Genomic DNA, 19,982 nt, shown 5'->3' on the forward strand with positions numbered 1-19,982 from the left:
AGCACCTGCAGCAACTGGAGAGACCTCAGAGGTTTCTAACAAAGAAAATCAAGGGACTCCAGCATGAGATTCACACAGACCAACTAGAGTCCCAGTCACTATACCCCATATTGTATAGACTTCTTAGGGGAGACTTATGCCTGGCCTATAGAGCAATCCAAGACCCAAACCTTATGAACTTGCTGCAGATCTGTAAATCAAACTGAACTAGAGCTACCCACTCGAGGGACTTTAATATGGCCTTTGACTTAAATAGGACATGTTGCAGGGCCAGATTTATCTCCCAGTGACTGTTGCATCTTTAGAACAGGCTACCAGTTCAAATGAAGCGGAGCACCTCTATGACACTGTTCAAGATGATCCTGAACAAGGGGATGGAGCACCATACATTCTTACCAGGGATAGTGCCCACAACCCTCTTGGACATGGTCAGTCATCACTAAATGCAATCTTGGGTATTTATTAGCATTTTTATGGTATTACACTGGGATGAAACTTCTAGGCTTAAAATGACCTCCAGGTCAATAGCCTAGTAATCTCCTGTGATCTTACGATCCTATGAAGAATGGGTGAAATTTAAGAAATAAGGACAGAGTAGGATTTTGGTTGCAGATCCTTAAGGAGAATAGCAACTGCCATACATAATATTACATTCAGAAAACAAGAGAAAGTATTCTAAGAACCAAGGCAACACAAGAATGGAGAAAGAGGATTCTGCTGATAGGGATGACTGCAATTAGGGGTACACAGAATAGGCAAGATGGGGCTAGAATTTACTGGAGGAAATTGTCAAAAGAATCAAGGTATTGGGAGCAAATAACTAGTGAGAGAAAGTTAATAGAATGGGAAGAGGCCAAGAAGATGTTTGGACTGCAGGATAAAGATTGCCTTCTCTAACAGGGATTAATATCAGAATACAGAATATAGGCAATGAGAAAAGCATAGTAGAACCCTAAGTAAAAGACCTGCTCTGATTGAGTTTTTAGTTAAATCTAGAACAAAAGCTGCTGCTAAAAATGTTTAATTAGGAGGGTATATGAAACATTGCACAATAACTATACAAATCAATAAGAGGAGGTTAGAAAAGATTGGGAAGAGAGATTAGATAAGCAATTCACAAGGAAACAATGGGAAGATATATGTATGGCTTCCAAATATGTGACAAATATTTAGAATTTTTTGCTTGGAAGTGATTGCATAGATATTTTATACCCCAAACAGACTTCAAAGAATGTTTCCTTAGGTAGACGGCAAATGCTGGAGGCATGATGCAGAACAAAGAGATAAGTGGGAACATATGTTTTGACGCATTTGTGTTGGCAGACTTCAAAAATTCCCTACACAGTACTCTGTCAGAAATACATTGTGTGAGCAAATGGGTATAACTAAGGAAATATATATATTTTTTAAACTGGTATACATGATCTGAATTGCCTAGTCATAGTAAGGCCTTGTTAAGTTTAATTCTGTTGACTACCAAAAAACAATTATTAGAAAATGGAATAAAAGTCTAAACCAGCAGTATTTGAAGTAGTGAATTTTGTAACAGAGATAAAAGAACTGGAAGTGGGCTCTTTAGTAAACAGTAAGAGCAAATGACACAGAAAGAAATGGAAATCGTGTGAAAAATACATGCACAGTAATGTTTTGGAAGAAGAGTGATGTTTAACAGAAAGCAGGAATGGAGGAATTTATGTAATGTTGGATTGATGATATTGTACAGAAAAGTGACGTATAATGTCTGTAGCTGTGAACATGTTAATATGTTTTTCCCTTTAACATAAATGTATGTTTGTATATATCATAAGTGATAATTCAATAAAGGTGTTAAAATATCAAAAAATGAAGATAGTTGAACTGCTGGCTAGAGACTGCCTTCTCTACCAGGCCCAGGTATCATAAGATAGTCAAAGAGAAAGGGATATGGGAAACAGAAGTAAAAGTCATGCTCTAGTAGAGTTTTTAGTTGAATCTAAAACAGAAGCTGCAGTTAAAACAGAAATAATTAATAGGGTGTATAGAATATTGCATGATAACCATAGGAATCAAACAGAGAAGCTCAGAAAAGATTGGGAAGATATAGGAAAAAAGCAATTTACAAGGGAACAATGGGAAGACATATGTTTGGCTCTCCAGAATGCAACAAAGGCCAGAAGGTGTAGTATTTTTCCTTCCAAATATTTGCATCTGTATTCTTGTACCCCAAACAAACTTCAAAGAATTTTTTGTCAAGCAGTTTCCAAACATTGGATGTGTGATGGAGTAGAAAGAGATAACTGGGAACATATATTTTGGGAGTTTAATGAATTGGTAGATTTTTAAAATTCCTTACAGAGACCTCTGTTAGAAATATTGTAGAACAAATGGCTTTAACTAAGGAAATTATTTTTTTGAGCTGGGACATAGGATAGATTTGCCTTGTTAAGTTTAATTCTGTTAGCTGCCAAAAAAGCTATTTCTAGAAAATGGAAATCAATGTCTAAGTCAACTGTATTTGAATTACTGAATATCATAAAAGAGATAAATGAATTGGAAGAAAGATTTTTTTGAAAAGGGAAGGAGCAAATTGCATAGAAATAAAAGGAAATGGTGGGAACAGCACATGCAAAACAATGTTCAGGAGGAGGAGGAGTGAGGGTTAAGGGCAGGCAGGAATGAGGCAATTTATATAAGGTTGGACTGATGATAGTTTTAAAGAAAAAAATTTGTGTGGCATATAATGAATGTAAATGGAAACCTGTTAGCATGGTTTGTTTTATTTCCTATTACTGTATGTTTGCCTATGTCTTAAGTGATAATTTATTAAAGATGATTAAAAAAAAGAACAAAAATAGCTTGGACTTGCACTTGAATCCCTCCTCAGCTTTACCACACACACAGAAAATGTCTCCAGCAAAGTTCTGTTATTGATTGAACTATGCTATTGATTCTCCTATCTCCTTTGCCCAGAAGCATGAACAGCCATATTCAAAAATATTGTAATTCACAAATTACAATATGTACTGCTACTCATAAACCTAAACCCTGCCCTTAATGTCCAGAAGCTACAAACTACTGAAATAAATTCCACTGAACAGTGTGTGTATGTGTGTGTGTGTGTGTGTGTGTGTGTGTGTGTGTGTGTGTGTGTATGTGTGCATGTGTGCATGTGTGTGTATGCATGTGTGCATGTGTGTGTGTGTGTGTGTGTGTGTGTGTGTGCGTGTGTGTGTGTGTGTGTGTGTTTGTGTGTGTGTATCTATTTGTATTTGTGGAAGGGTTTTATGAATGTAAACTATCTGTGAGGCAACTGAACTTTAACATAAAAAATAGTGCCACAAATGATGTGTGGGTATATAGATGACATAAAGTTATCGACAGCAAGACAAGAATTCACACAAATACATTTTTGGGCCTAAGATCATACATTTTCATTTTTATTTTCTCTTTTTGAGCACTTGACATTTTTTGAGGGGTGTCACAGTCAATACTATATAACGAGCTACTTCTGGGTGACAGATCTAAAGTATTTAGATCACTATAAACAAGATTCCAGAGTGGTTACACCTTGTACTAAATTTTTGTAATGATGTATTTTTTCAAATGTGAAAACTACTGGCTCTGCGGCATAGAGGGACGAAGCCCTGGCTACACCTAGGTAGAGTTTGAATAGCATTTTGGGCATTGACAGAGCCAGCTATGCGCGAATGGGTGTAAGTAGTAATGTTGACTAATCATCTCAGAGGAGGGACTTGTGATTTGGCTGGCTGCTTCACCAACAAGCAAACAAAGGCTTGCAGGCAGTGAAGAAGCAGATGAAAAACAAGACAGTGGTGACAGCTCTCATTGTTTGTGTGTGGGAATACACATGCCGGGAGGAAGTGTAGTAGGCCTTTGTGGGAATGTGTGTGTTAATGATAGCCTCTAAAAGTTTGGGATAGGGATATGCATATAAAAATGCTGTAGTTCATATTGATAAAGACTTCCCTGTGGGCCGTCAGGACGTTCTTGTGTGAAAATGGTGTGGGAATGGCAAACCACTTAGTGAGCAATATGCTGCAGAAGAGGGTTGTGGCAACACTGGACCCCTCTAATGGATGTTTCAGTCACTCTTCATGATGGACAGTGGCACACAGTGACTGACAAGCCACTCAATGGCATTTGTCCACAGAGGAAGGTGGAAGATTTGCAATATGCAGGTTAAACAACCCTCATACCTGCATTGATGATGGTTCCCTCAGGTTGACCCTTTTCCTGGGCAAAGGCATTGCTATCACTGCATGTAAATGAATGGACTATGGCTGACTAGGGAAGGTCACTGGTCTGCATTAAAGGACATAAAAAATTTTGAAAACTGCTACTGACTTGCAGAATAACTAGAATCTTTTTCAAAAGGTACTATAATAGGTGATCTAAAGGTGGCAATTACTGATTAAAAAATCCTGTGCTAAGAATTTCTTTAAATGTTTGGTTTTATTTTTGAAGACTGGTAGTATTTAACCACATTAAGTCAATCTATAATGTTGGCCAAAGTTTTACTTCTGCCGACAGTCTTGTAATATTAGCTACCAGCCACTAAAGACTGTAAAATTGGGAGAGTGCAGGTCTGTTATTGCAAAGTTATGTATCAAAAGTGCATTAGCTCATTAGCTGCTCTTCTGAGGTTTTTTTTTTTGGATGTGTGCTGCTATGATGGGCTGGCTTGCACTGTATGATTATGTTATTCCTAACAGTATATGTCAGTGTTGTTTGTACTTGTTACATGGCACATTTAACTACTGAAGTTAATTTACACTGTGCAATCCACTTAATAGCAGTTTAGTGTGCCATAAAAACGCTCTAGTGGTTCTAATGTTTATTGATTACACAGCCATCTTATATTTAACTTGATTTAAAATGGAAAAAATAAAACAATGATGATTTCTTAGTCCTGCATGCAATGCAGAAACTATAACAAAACGTTCCTCATGCTGAACTTATATGGATATTGATCGAGGACTTTGCTGGTTTTAATATAATTCCATTAAATGTGCAGACAGTTATGAGACTGAAGCTCAGATTAGACAAGAAGAACATAAACTCAGTTCCTTGAATCTGCTTTACTCTGAATTTTCTCAATAAGAAAGGTTTGTTTAATTGTCAAATTCACATGATTTAACAGCTGGTATTGGTGCTTGTATTCCAGTAATTGTATTTAGCAATTCATGAAAAACATATAGGTATTAATCAGGACATTTCCAACTGTAAATCTTCTAATAGTGAAGTCTGATCCTAACCCTGATAAAAATAAATAAATAAATACATAAATAAATAAAAATGAAAGTATATGGCATTTTCAGGAACAGCACTGGTATTTTCATGGTCAGTAATTTAACATTAAATAAACAAATTAATTAATTCAACAAACAAACAATTAAATAAATAGCATAAATACTAACAGGAAAATATCATGTGCTTATAACTGCATGTTTATCAGTAAGGCAATGATATAATATATCAGTTTAATATGGAAGAATAATAACAGATAGAGCTACGAGGATAATATAACATGTAAAGCAGATGGTTGCTAGTAAACGTTTTAGATGTCTGCAGGGTCTAGACCATAAGGATGGCAAGCAGGAAAACAGTCTTACATTTGAGAAATCTGACCATTCTGTCCTTCATGGAGGAGATAAAAGGTTTAGTGAAATATCACCAAAGGGACACTGTACAACAGATGTTTATGCCATGTTTTGATGGACCCTATTCACTTTATCATACTTCATTCAGGTTATCTACCCAACCCACCATAAATACTTATCCAAAGGAAATTCCAGGCACAAAGCACATTGACAAGAACTTATTCTGTTTATCTGAGAAGAAACTATGCCATCACTCTCCCATAAAAGAAATTGATACGTTGGGGCACTGCTACAGATTAAGCATAATATATTTTTTATTTTTATACCAGTCATTTTTGCACAAAAAACTCTGTTAGTACTTTTATCATAACAAAGTCACAGATAAATGTAGTTCTGTGTGGTTTAGTTCCATGGTGCAAAGGAATAAAGTCCTCATTAAGGTACAATTGACAAAGGTTCAAGTAATGATCCAGGTGCTGACAGTGCTTATTCAAGAGGTAAGTGACATCCAGAGGAGAGCATCAGTCTGCTCCACTGTAATGCTGACCTGTACATGATAAAGATATGCATGCCATGTTGTTTATAGGCTAGGATGCATGTCTGGAAATGCCAAGACATTTCTGCATGGTAGTCATCAAACAACACATGAGTAATATAATCTTATCCCTGATTATTGCATCTTGGGTGTAAAACATAATCATAGAAATCCCCTTATGAACTAACTTCCTTCTACACAATACATTGTTTTTATTCAGAGTACTGAAAACCACAACTTAGATAATTGGTAATACTCAAATGTCAGTATTAATTCAAGTTTTTATGTGCAACATTGTACCAAAAGAAGCACCCAAAGTAAAGTCAGCATTATGAGTTCACATTCTGACAAACATACATAAATATGAGTTTTCTGCTTTTATGACAATTCATTGCTGAGCTATACATCCAAGCAAGCAATATGTTTGTAAGTTTTGGAAAAGACTGTTATAAAAGAGTCACAATAGATCTTGTAAACTGTAGACACAGAAATTAAATATGAGTGCACATAAAAACCATAAAGCTTACCTAGAATGGCAATTTACAGTCTATTAGATAAAATGGTATTTATATTTAATCAATATATTATTTTTGTGTTGGCTAACATATTAAAGCAATGAGCAAAAAAAAAGGTCACACAAAAAAACTACTGGTTAAAAACACAGAAAAAAAAAAATCTAGTTAGACTTTCTACTCTGTGATGTGATGAATTGAATCTCTTGTATCAGAGGATTCATAGGATATATGCAAATTACCGGCAAATTTGGATGTTTCAGTCTTTTTCAAATGATTTTCTTTTATTTTCAAGACTTTTTTTTTTTATAAATCCAAAATTATGGTTAATTTCCATGCATGACCATGCATGTCTCTAGCTATGACCATGCATGTCTGATACAAGAGGTTTAAGGCATCACACAGTTTAAGGTATCAATCTTGCTAGATTTTCTTTTTATGTTTTTAACCCACTTTTTTTCCTGTTTTAGTTTGTATTTTGTAATTTTTTGTAAACACCCATATTTATTATGTACAACAACTTATTGTTATGGATATTATTTTACAACATGCTTCTTATGTTTTTGAAACATAATTGGAATTGTTATTGCTTAAAAATAAAAGAAAAAAAAAAAAATAGAAAAAAAAAAGTTTAGTAAAAATATCCAGGATATTGATTCCTTATAAGGTGCTGAAATGAATCCATATGTTAAAGACAATACAAGAGGTATCCCCATCATTAAAGTCTAGCCAAGGTAGAAGTTTCTTTTTTTTTTTTTTTCTTTTTTTACTAACATATGCAAAAGTATATCATCCTATCCTGTTACATAAATAGCATAATATCATATAAATTTATAAAAATAGGCCTAAATATAAAAAAATAAATTTTAAGAAAAAGAAATTTTAAATCTTTGCTCGAGGGAGGAGAACTAAACAGAATAAGACTCTGTGGAATGTGTCAATAAAGGAATATGTCAACATAAAAAAATAAACATATCATGTAAAATAATAGAGTATGTAAAAAGTAGAATAACTTATGTAAATAGTAGATTTAAATATAGTAAGTAAAGGAGTGAATTGTGAATCAAAATAACAAGCAGGGTTGGAAAAATAAAAAAAAGAGCAAAGAATATATTGTATCAATAGGAAAGATACAACAAATGTTTTAGCCAACATATTGTGAACTATCCAAACCATAGATTTCAATTTACAATACTTCAACAACAGCAAAATGACCTAAGAGGTGGTCCGTGGCAATTAAAGCTTGAAGTAAATGAAATTATGCGGCAGATTAGGACAATAGCCCATATTCCACCAGGGATGAACAAATATGTGTCAATAAAATGTAATTTGAAATTAATAGCGTTACGTCAGTAACGAATAGTTCTCAAACTTGGGTTAGTTTTATAGATGCACTTTAAAGGTGGAAATAGAAAATATAGAGTGCAATAATTGTTTATGAAGTAAAATTATTGCACATAGGCTGGAGAATTGTGTGCACTCATACTTGGTCAAAGTTGTGAAACTAGACACAAAGTTGTTTATATGTGATAACATAATTTTTAATGTTTTTAAATATTAGATATCATGAGCATAAACTTAATTTTAAAATATACGTACAATGTATATACATATTATACATTATTGATAGTTGATTTGTGAAATTTCGAGTCAGTTAGCGATTCGACTCAATGGGCGGCTTTAGTATAGGTTTAATATGATCTTGTTTTCATATATAAATATTGCATGGTTTAAAATGAACAAGCGACAAGATATATATAGAGTAAATAAAAGCCACAGTATAAAAACAAGTCTGTTAGTGTATAAGATGGGTATTTTAACTTACATTAAGTAAGTAATTTTGTTAAAGCAAGCTTTATCAACTAATAGTACTATATTGGCAATATGATATGTAATGAGTTTACCTATTCATTTATTTATTTATTTTTCATGCCGTAAAGAATATTCGTAAACTGTGTACTGGTGTATGTTTAGGGTTTTGCATGCATTTTGTAAATGGTTTGTTTTAATAGTAGTGCTCCTTTAAAACAAATAATTATTTAATTTAATAATTGAACATGGAGCACTCTGGTATAAAGGTGTTGTGTTTTAAAATGTACCTTGTCTGAAGAAGGGGAGGCATTGACCTTGCCGAAAGCGCTTATTAAACCTGTGTTTTTATTTATCCTGCTCGGATTTATTTCAGCTCCATCACTTGCTTTTTGTTTTAAATACTATCAAGAGATCCTAATACATTCCAGCTAAAAAAGAAAGGACCAAGTCCTCTGAGGTAGCTGGCTGAAGTAGCATTGAACCATTCAACCCAGCATATTTACTATTATCCTTTGGCATAGTCACTGATGGACTGTAAACAGAGATCATCAGTGCCTAACTCAGTGACAATGATGGCTTATATCATTGGTGGATACACTGTAAGTCAGAATTTGCTCCAAATTATAACTGCAAGACAAACAATCAAGAATGTGCTCAGGCACATGGATGTGGGTCTACTTGATATTACCAAAATTTCAGTAGACTGACTTTCAAATCACTGAGATAACAATGCCAAAAATCCAAAATGCTGAAACCCCACATACCCAACTGTCAAACAAATGACCCAGTAATGTTCAACACCAACAAAACTAAAAACTCATGTAAGCACTGCCCTGTTAAATAAAATGGACTAAACAACTGCAGAACTCTCCTCCAACCCCACTCACAAACCAATACCCGCTTGAAAATAACAAATCCCACTGAATATTCACACAGGTTCCCCACAAAAATATTCAGTGAAGATTTGTTAAACCAAAATCACAAACACCTTAATTTAAAATGTAAAATTTTTGTAGGGGGGGAGGGGCTGCACTCCCCTTCACCACCCAACCCCCCTGCAAATTAAATATACCAACTCTGAGATTGCACTACAGTAAGGAAGTTACCAGATTTCCTGTTCTGCTCAGACTGGAGTCCGAATCTCAATCGTTCAGTCATCTGAACACCGGCATAGTGAAGTTTCAGTTATATGAAACTTCTCTCTTTTAATATCTGTAATTTGAAAGTTGATCTATTGACATTTCGTTAATGTCAGGTAGACCCAATGGATGCACACTCACAAACACACATACACATGCCCCTAACTTTCTGATATTATAAGCAAGAGTCATTCAGAAAGGTTAGTTCTGAAGACATTCAGGTGCTGAGTCTAATTAAATTGAGACTATACAATGGAAATTAAAAAAAAAACAATGTTTAAAATACTTCTGAAATGAAAAGCGATGTTTAAAATCTGTAAGTTCAATTGCATAAAAAATGTGTGGCCAGAGATGTAAATGGTAATCTAAGTTTTACAACTTAAACAAAATTAAATGAAAACTCCAGCCAAGGTCGAACTTCCAATGAGTGACCTCCCAAATGTCCTGTAACAGAGGCACATGGACTATATGCAAATGACCCTTATGAACATCAGGTGTTTCAGCTATATGGCGATTCTGATTGTCCATGACTTTTACATTTGAAATCGTTTTAATGGACAATATCAGGCCAATAAAGCCAAACCCCACTAGCTATGGATATGCATATTTCATCCTTGTTATGACCTCATCAGCATAGCATAAGCAGAGTGTTTGACTAAGCATAAGAAACACAGGGTTGTTATACTCAGCTGAGGTTTGGGAGGTCACTTATTGGAAGTTCTAGCTTGACTGGAGTTTTCATTTAGTTTTTTCTGATTATTTTTTCAGTGTGACCTTCTAACTCTTTGTTTTAATTTGTTATTTGAGATGTTTTGCAGTCACCCTAATGATAATGGACATCAGCTGGGTATAACAACTCTTGTGTTTTTTATGCTTAGTCAAACACTCTGCTTATGCTATGCTGATGAAGTCATAACAAGGCTGAAATATGCATATCCATAGCTAGTGGGTTTGGCTTTATTGGCCTGATATTGTTCATTAAAACGACTTCAAATGTAAAAGTCATGGGCAATCAGAATCACCATATAGCTGAAACACCTGATCTTCATAAGGGTCATTTGCATATATCCCATGTGCCTCTGTTACAGGAGGTTTGGGAGGTCACTCATTGGAAGTTCTAGCTTGGCTGGAGTTTTCATTTATTTTTTTCTGATTGTTTTTTCAGTGTGACCTTCTAACTCTTTGTTTTAACTTAAACAAAACTGGAAAACATTGTAACCTGTAAGCATGGATATCAGGAAATTAATGTACTCAGCAAAGCTGATGCAAAAGTGTTTTCATGCTGCATTATGCCCCTCTCCTCTGCCACTTCCTATTATTTCAAATCATGTGTGAATTAATGGTAGTGTTGTACAGGTCAACTATTTTTTAACTGCAAAGATGGTACGAGTAGATGGCCTAGTTAATCATTTTGTTAATTTTGCTGTGAGTCGTAAGGGAATTATCTGTTTCTCCTGCTTCACACTGACTGTTTCATTAGTTGCTTAACCTTTATATGCACTGCAGTGTAATGGAATGAGTTGCTTAAAATTTGAAACATTTACTATTTGCGAACTTGAAGGCAGTGTATTTTTAAATTGTTCTCTCAATATAATAGTTCAATCATGATTTCTGCATTTTCTACACAGACTAAACTTCTTTCAAGCTACTCCCTAAAATGTGTTAGCTAGTGATGCAGACAAAGAAAGAAGGAAAAAATTATGAACAGTTAATTAAGATTTTGCCATTCAAGGAGAATAATATCTTACTTAAAATCAAATGCAATAAGGTACATGAACATTATTTATGTGTCTATAGTCTGAGAAAAATGTAAGTGATATTGGGATGCATTTCAGATGACATTTTTTGCTCTGTCTTGTTATTATAATAGCTTTTCTCAGGCAGAAGAAGACTAAGATACAAAGGTTTTCAGATACTAAACACTAATACAATAGTAACGTAATGAACTGTTCAGTTTTTCATGATCTTCAAACTTTAGGCCCTTAAGGCATGACATGTTTGGAAGTAAGGAAAGTTATACTCTGGAATTCATTAGCAATCATGTAGGCTTCTAGCTAAGCATACACTATTTAAGGCTGTTAGTGAGACAAGCAGCATCACTAATCGAATATGCATGCTATTCATTGTGCCTACACACAAATAACTTTTCATGGCCAACAACAGGGTTTATGGTAATAGAAAGGTGCTTCCAAGCTAGAGCACAGCATGTAAACAAAAAATCCTTGCTTATAGACAAACCTGATATGCAAGCATGTACTGTAGCCCAGAAATACTAAGGGGAAGTGCAGTGAATGAATTTTGAAGGATGGGAAGTGAACTGGGGGAATTGTACACAAATAATATGGGCTGCACTGCAGAAGTAATTAAGAGGGGAAGGGAAATTGGATAACTGTAGTTACATACTGCAGCAAAATGTCCTGAAGTGTAAAAGAAACATTTGCAACATATAAATACTGCCATATTAATGTAATGATAATTGATGTCAATGACAATACTTGACTTATGCACATAAATAGAAATGGGCATACAAATAAACGATGAAAGATGGACATAAAGCTGCAGTGGAACAAAGGGGAGGTAATGTGATATACATGTTATTAAAATGCTCTATTTAGATAACAGTTTTTTAAGGGCAGCACATACATTATGGAATAAATTCATATACTGCAGTTATTGCACATGAGATTTTATATATATATATATATATATATATATATATATATATATATATATATATATATATATATAGCTACAGGAAATTTATGTATGTAGCCAACATCGCCCCTGTATTCTCCACTTCAGCATGTATAAAAAAGAACAAATGAGCATTACAGCTATTGTGTCATGCACATCAGGAAGGGACATGTTTTTGCCAGTAACTGTTATCTGCACCCTTAAGAAAGGCATTTATCACCTATAAACATGTAATAGACAAGCATGTGTTGTATATTCATGTAAATGCTAAATGGAAATATAATAACACTCAATGTACGTAAGTGACAAATAACAACAAGATCTGATGACATTTCATCGTTTCAAGTTTTCTGTTGGTAAATAGCATACATTTCAGACATTATTATACTGGGCGTGCTCATGTGGAATTACAGGGAACGGTAACATAACAGCACCAAAGCACCAGAAAGTGTTATAACAGAGGATAATCACATTTTCTGATGCTCTGGGAGAATGTCATACAGTAAGAAACATTTTATGAAAGCCCTCATCTGCCATAAAGCTGTATATTGTGAAAAAATAATTGTAGTAATAAAGAAATGTTTCGACAAACACATGCAATACGGAGTGTAATCAGTACTTAAAGAAGTAATGCCTGTGAGCAATGAATAACATAATGAACATTTGCATCTTGCCATTTTCAAACACATGCTAAGACAGATATCATAGAGATGCATGACAATAGTAGATGCCACAAAAATGTGCATGTAAGATGTGTTATGAAAAACAACCTTGAAGGCCTTACAGCCTTTCCTATCATAAGGGGTATGGATGACCTACCTTGTGGGACGGGGCCTGAAAAAGGTGATCCTCTGCCTGTGCCATAACTATTTTCTGTGTGTAAGCCACTGCTGTCTGATACAATTGTCTAACAGACAGATGTTGCCAGATTCATACCCCTGCCTATGATAAAAAGTTCTCTACAGACCTCTGTTTTGACTGTGTGTGCCACAGGAGATAGCAATGGAGGCTGTCATAAATAACCAATATCAATGTGTGCAGTAAGAAAGATGTTACAATTATAATTTGAACAATCTGATTTAGTCAAAATGCTGAAGAGGAGTTACGCATGTTACTGTCTACACAACAGTGAGCATTACAATATTAATGCTCTTTGCATTATGTAGTCTAGACACTGAGCCAGAATTTAACCATATTCTATCTATGTAGGTATGCTATACAAGACAGTACTCAATGTACATGCCACAGTAGCACTCACAGCATAAGAAGCCCTGAATAACTGTTTCACTGTCATGCAATCACAACATGTAATTATATACCATTGTCCAAAGTAAAAATGGATATAAATAAGGAGATGTAATGTTTTTTTGTCAAGCATCAACACATTCATATAATGTTGCACTTTTCTCGAATTGAGCAGCAAGCTATGTAAGTCTATTGAGTAATGACATGTGGATAAACCACAAGTGCCACAGTGGAAGTCTTAGCACAAGTGTGACACTCCACCTATGCTAAGTCATTACATCATATGATTGTGTTGCAAACACTCTCTTTGAGATAAGGGGATGGGGGAGCCTTCTCCAATTGTAAATGTACACATTATAACTGTGGTGGATGCCATTCATGCATTACAGTATAAGGCCCAACAATGCTAACAGTCAATGAATGGGAGTTTTGAACACCTGAGCATTTGGCTACAGAAAATATGATATTGTAGAGAATGAATGTGCCATGGTAGAACTGTCTCTACAGTTGTGAGCTATGTCAGTATTTGAAGGCTTTATATCATGTTGTTGCTACAAGGGATATGTGTGCCTGTAATTGATGTACTAAAGCAGCAACATACAGAATATTGTCTTATTCCATTATGCCAGATGAGAATGCTTACTGCAAATGTTATGTGAGGAAAATGTTCATAGGAGGTTGCTAGACTAGCAACCCTAGAACCCTTACAAGCCTAGCCATGTTAATGCCAAGTTGCTACAATTTTCCTTGGTTAAATGGACATAATTTGTGGATCGAGTCTTTGATCAACAACAAATACCCCTGTCCGTGAGGAGTTATGCTTCGTGTGAATTGGCAGTTTATTCAGCAGTCTGTGGGAGATATATCTGTCTCTCCAGCACATGTTCTGTTTATGTCACAGGCTAGGCCAAGATCCCAACAGGAAGTGACTTGTGCCATATGACTTTTGGATGTGCAGCATTTCCATAGGGCAGAGCTGGAGACTGCTCTATAGGCTAGGCACAAGTTGCCTCTTTGCAGCCTATAAGATACAGAGTACAGTGACAGGGCTTTACGTCTAGCCACATAGGTCATGGTTTGGATGTCCTGTATTTTCTTGGTGAGAAACCTCTTTGGTCTCTCGAGCTGCTGCAAGTGTTTAGTAAGGTACATGCAAAAGAGAGCATTATACTCTATTAATGGTCTGAGGAGGGTTGAGGGCAGTGCAGTTAAAACATCCTTAGACCTGGATGCAATGCCTTTTCATATGAGATGCACAATGTTGAAGGTTTTCCTTAATACTGTAAAAACCTGGTGGTCGAAGTAGAGATCTCACACCACCAGTTAGAACATGGGGATGCTGTCAATATTGTAATTAACAGGGAAATCCACTTTGTCAGAGGGGATAATAATACATTTTTTGCACCTAGTTTTAGACCAGTGATGGTGAACCTTTTGGATTTGGCATGTCAAACGATCCTGGCACAAAATAATTTAGTGCACTTCACATGAGCAATGAATGCAAAAGCGGTGTCTCTGGTAATTTGGGTGTTGGTGATCGCTGACATTTCACCCAAAAGATCATGGCATGTGTCACCTTTGGAATGCATGTCATCAGTTCTCCATCACTGTTTTAGACCATGACTTCGGCACCAATCATTGTCTGTTTTCCCCTCCTATAATATGTTAACATCATTGGGGGATTATTGTTTGCACCCAATTTGCAATCATCAGTGAATTTCCTAAGCCAAAGGCCATCCAAGAAATAGATTCCAAACAGTAAAGGGCCCAGCACAGATCCTTGTGGTATGGCACTGGTAATGGGTCTATTGGCAGAGGTGGAGTCACCAACTTTGGCCATATATATTCTGTCGGTGAGGCAATTGGCTACCAATCTAATGATGTAAGGGTTGATCCCCAGCTGGGAGACTTTCTCAGTGATACCTGAGTGATGGATTGTGTCAAAAGCCTTGGCTAGGTCAAGATAGGTGTTATGCACTGTCATATCTTCATCCAGAGTTTTGGTTACTTTCTCAAAGAAGTCTACAAGGTATACTAAGCATGATCTACCCTTAAAGCCAAACTGAGTTGGGTCTAGAGTTTGAAAGTTGCCTATGTCCTTGTTGATATGGAGCATGATGATTATTTCCATGTCCTTGTAGATGAGGCTAGTTAAACTTATGGATCTATAGTTCCCAAGGTTGACTGATGGCTCCCCTCTGTGCAATCATTACTCTGAACAAAAGCATTGCTATGTGAAAAATTATCAAGGTTTTTGTAAGACTTGTGTTTGACAACAGTGTTAGTGACATGTACAATCACAATAAGACTGATTCTACATAGTCTGAGCAGTAATGGCTGGATTTGAACTAAATGACTAAGGTCACAAGCTTGAGATGTGTACCTGACTTACAACTGAATGGATGACATCACCATTGTTTATTAGCTGGATATTTATGCTGAAAAGGGAGGCCACAGTGTTGCAGTGGTTACCATTGTTGCCTCACAGCAAAAGGGTCTCCAGTTCAATTCTCGGCCTCGGATACCTTCTGTGTGGAGTCTGCATGTCTTCCCTGTAGTTGTGTGGATTTCCTCCCGGTGCTCCAGTTTCCTTCCACATTCTAAAGACATGCAGTAGGTGGATTGGACACTCTAAATTGACTGTAGTTGTGAGTGTGTGTGTGAATGAGTGGTACAGATGAACTACTGAATCAGGGCTAGCCACCTGGTGGTATAAACCTTGGCTTGAGATGACACCCTGACCCCATGTGAAAAATGGGAAAAGGAGTTAGGATGGATGGATTTATGCTAAAAAGTGATCAAAGAGCATAGCAACACTGTAGAACTACATATCATATATATTTGAAGAGTGGACCACACAAAATGAGAGGGAAAGACACACTCACAGCTGGACTCAAGCCTCCTACGTATGTAGGTACACATTCTACAAAGTACAGTATCAGAGTCATGCACCAAATGAGAAGTCACAAAACAATTGAGTTGCTGCAGTTATGTAATGGCAACGTAATCGCAGTGTTGCCAAAAATGCATTTTCACTATCAATGCTACTGTGCCTCTGAAAATGCATCTCATACATGGAAGTGTATATAACAGTGGTTGTGATTTGCCAACTGTATATAACATTGATCACAGTTATACTATTTAAGCCAGTGGACTCAAACCACTTAACTATCTAGTTACACAATCTGTAGAACACAGTAATCGCACACAGCACCACGAAAACAGGAGAATTCTGAGTACAAGTGAGGCATACAGAATCTATGAAAGGATGACATCAACATTATATTGCCAAGGAAATGTGCAGGTTAAAATGACTTTTATAGCCATTGAGATTGTAAATGTTGCCACTACAAATGTGTGTGTAAACCAATCCTTAATCCATCTTCAGTCACACACACACTCTTAGAAGGTAATCACTGCTTTAACTGAATCTCCTACCTATCTAGTTACACATTCTAGAGAATAGTGTGAGAAAAGCCAGCACCACAGGAGAAATCTGACTTTTAAAATGGAACAGTGCACTTTAGAAAGAATGACCACATCTGTATGCTGCAGAAAACATGTTGTTATGAAAAGTGGGATGGGGATAGGGGAATAATCTACCTGTCTAAGGGTTTTCCAATATGGAAGTGCTTTGATTTCAGCCATTGTTGAAGTTACACTTACCTGACTCTACAACCCCACACAGATAAAGGTCACCACTGTAAGATTCAAACATCCTACCTATCTAGTTACACAGTCTACAGGTCATTGCAAAAAACACATGCACTACAGTAGAAGTCTGACTGCAAGTGAGACATACAGCATCTTTAAGGTGATAATATTGTCACTACATAAAAACTCTGCTGTGGCTAAACACCAATACAGTGATGTTAGATGATAGTTCTAGGCAAAACATGTCTCTTGAGTAGAATGTTACACATTGCAAATGCAAGTGAAAACATTCCAATGTATTAGGAGCTCTACCCACACATTTTAGTAACTGTGTTACATTCAAACCACCTGCTTAACTAGCTACACATTCTAGAAATCAGTGGATGAACCGCAAGTGCCACAGGAGAGGGTGACTTCCATATTGTGAGACTACACTTTAGAAAGAATGGCCTCATCAATGTGTTGCAGAGAGGATGTTGATGTGAAAAGTCAAAGGTGAAATAATGTCATCTAGCAGTTTAAAACTTTTCTCTAGAGCAGAAGCTGATTGAGCCCATCTGTGTTGGAGGACATGCTCACCTGACTCTATACAAGCCCCAGTCATACTCAGGTTTCCCTAGGTTGAGCAATGAACCTCCTCCCTATTTAATTAAACAATCTACATAGCACATTATTAGCCACAAGTGCCACAGAAAAAAGTATGTCTTTTAAGGGGAGAAAGTGCACATTTTAAAGGATGACTTCATCATTGTGTTGCAGAGAGGATGTTTCTGTTAAAAGAAGGATAAGGCAGCTATGTGCAATGTTAAATGAATTCTCCTAATTTGCAGTGGACACAGCACCAAGCAGTACACACATACATACACACACACACACACACACACACACACAAATTTCCCATGTCAAGCATCAAACCTCCTACCTAACTTGTTACTCAATCTAGTGAGCACAGTATTATTTGCAAGTGCCACAGGAGAAATCTGATTTTAACAATCTGAAAATGCATAGCTGTTTGGAACAGATGGTACTCTATATTCAAAGTTTTTCATATGAATGCACATGCATGCTCAAGACAACATAGCAGCACTGTGATCATCCCATGTAATGGCACACTTCTCAACTAAGATTTGTATACTGTCCTTCATGTGCATTTCATTCGTGTAAGGGACATTTACCTGTTTTACAGTATGGAATGCCAACAAAAATCACAGTTGTAAACCAAGGGAATATCAGTGAAGCATTCCTGCCACTTCATTGCACACTTGTGTTGTCTCATGCTTACACAATGTGCATTGACAAGACAAACAGACAACTTCTACATAGGACAGTGCACTGCAGAATAACAGTGATGGATTACTTGTGAATAGGTCAACCAACATTGTAACACAGTTGTAAGTGTAACCATTAGAGAGCAGACATACATGAAATGACTGAAAGTCAAAATTAAAGTCAAAGTAAACGTTATTGTTATTTAGATCTGCACATAGTGCGGCTAAACTAAATTAACTTGCTTCATTCCCAGTATAAGAAACATGCATACATACAGTTACTATTTAGTAATACTAGGACAGACACTTACAGACATTGCATGTATAAAATGTGCCATTTAGGGTATTGCACGAGTATATATTGCACCAACTTGAATTTTCCCATTAACAGGTACATGTGAAGCAAAATATTGCATAGGCTATTGCACATTCAAGGTTCAGGACAGACGAAGATTTGGATATTGCACTAAAGTATGCTACTAGTAGTAGTGATCTTAGAATAAATTGACAAGAGAGTATGTTATTTACTGGATTATTCAAGAGAATATTCAATTAATTGGTTGAAAGAGCAGAATGTCTTCTGCATTGTCTGACTTGATTGAATTAACTGAGTCAACATCGCTCTAAAATCAAGATAATTTTCTTAAAATTCAATGCAGACATACAAGCACTGTGCAAACTAAGCAAAGAATTATTTGTTGTGCTTTTAAGTTTCTGCCAGAAGCACAGCACCACTATGCTAAACTGTGCTGCTGATGGCAAAGTATTAGTGCATGTATCATATCTTGAGGTGTTGAACTTAGAATGGAAATTAGCAGTAGCATATGGTACTTTTTGCCAACTTTCGTACATAGAAGCATTATATACATACAACCACATGTGATTCTGCTGGAATACAAAACAGATATGTGTTATGGCCACAATTCATGATTTACAAATTTTTTATGATGGTTGCATTTAGTCAATCCTGATATGAATGCTACAGGAGTATTATGAAACACATGAGGAATCAAACATGTTACTGCTGGTAGAAACATGTCTTCTAGAAACATTTTGGAATCAAAAATGTTTATTGGAGGACATAGAAGTGGCGGTAAGAGGTGGACAGTTGGTGACAGGAATACACAATATAGACATAATAACACATTAGTGCATGTTTTATTTCTGCTCATATGTCTGTTGTTACTGCTTGCTTTATCAGCATAATTATTTAGGAAAGAACTGTACAAGACAAGCTGCACAATAGGGAGTGGAAAAATTAATATCACAGCAGGATAATACTGTGTTAAAGAAAGGTGTAGCCAACATTTAGAACCACAGGAGTCATACAAAACATTCAACATTTTTGCATGTATGGATTTGAACCTTAAGAGCATTCCAAGAAAAGTATAATGAATTAAATCAATGGGTATATCAAGCAATTACCAGTGCAAGAAGTGTATACAAGTGACACATTCACCCTTCTCACATCCTTGCAAGATCAAAAATTTACTTTATAGAACACATTATCAGACTTGTAGTTA

Source organism: Protopterus annectens, chromosome 2.part1, assembly GCF_019279795.1.
Source record: "Protopterus annectens isolate FY-2018-M chromosome 2.part1, PAN1.0, whole genome shotgun sequence".
NCBI classification, from domain to species: Eukaryota; Metazoa; Chordata; order Ceratodontiformes; family Protopteridae; genus Protopterus; species Protopterus annectens.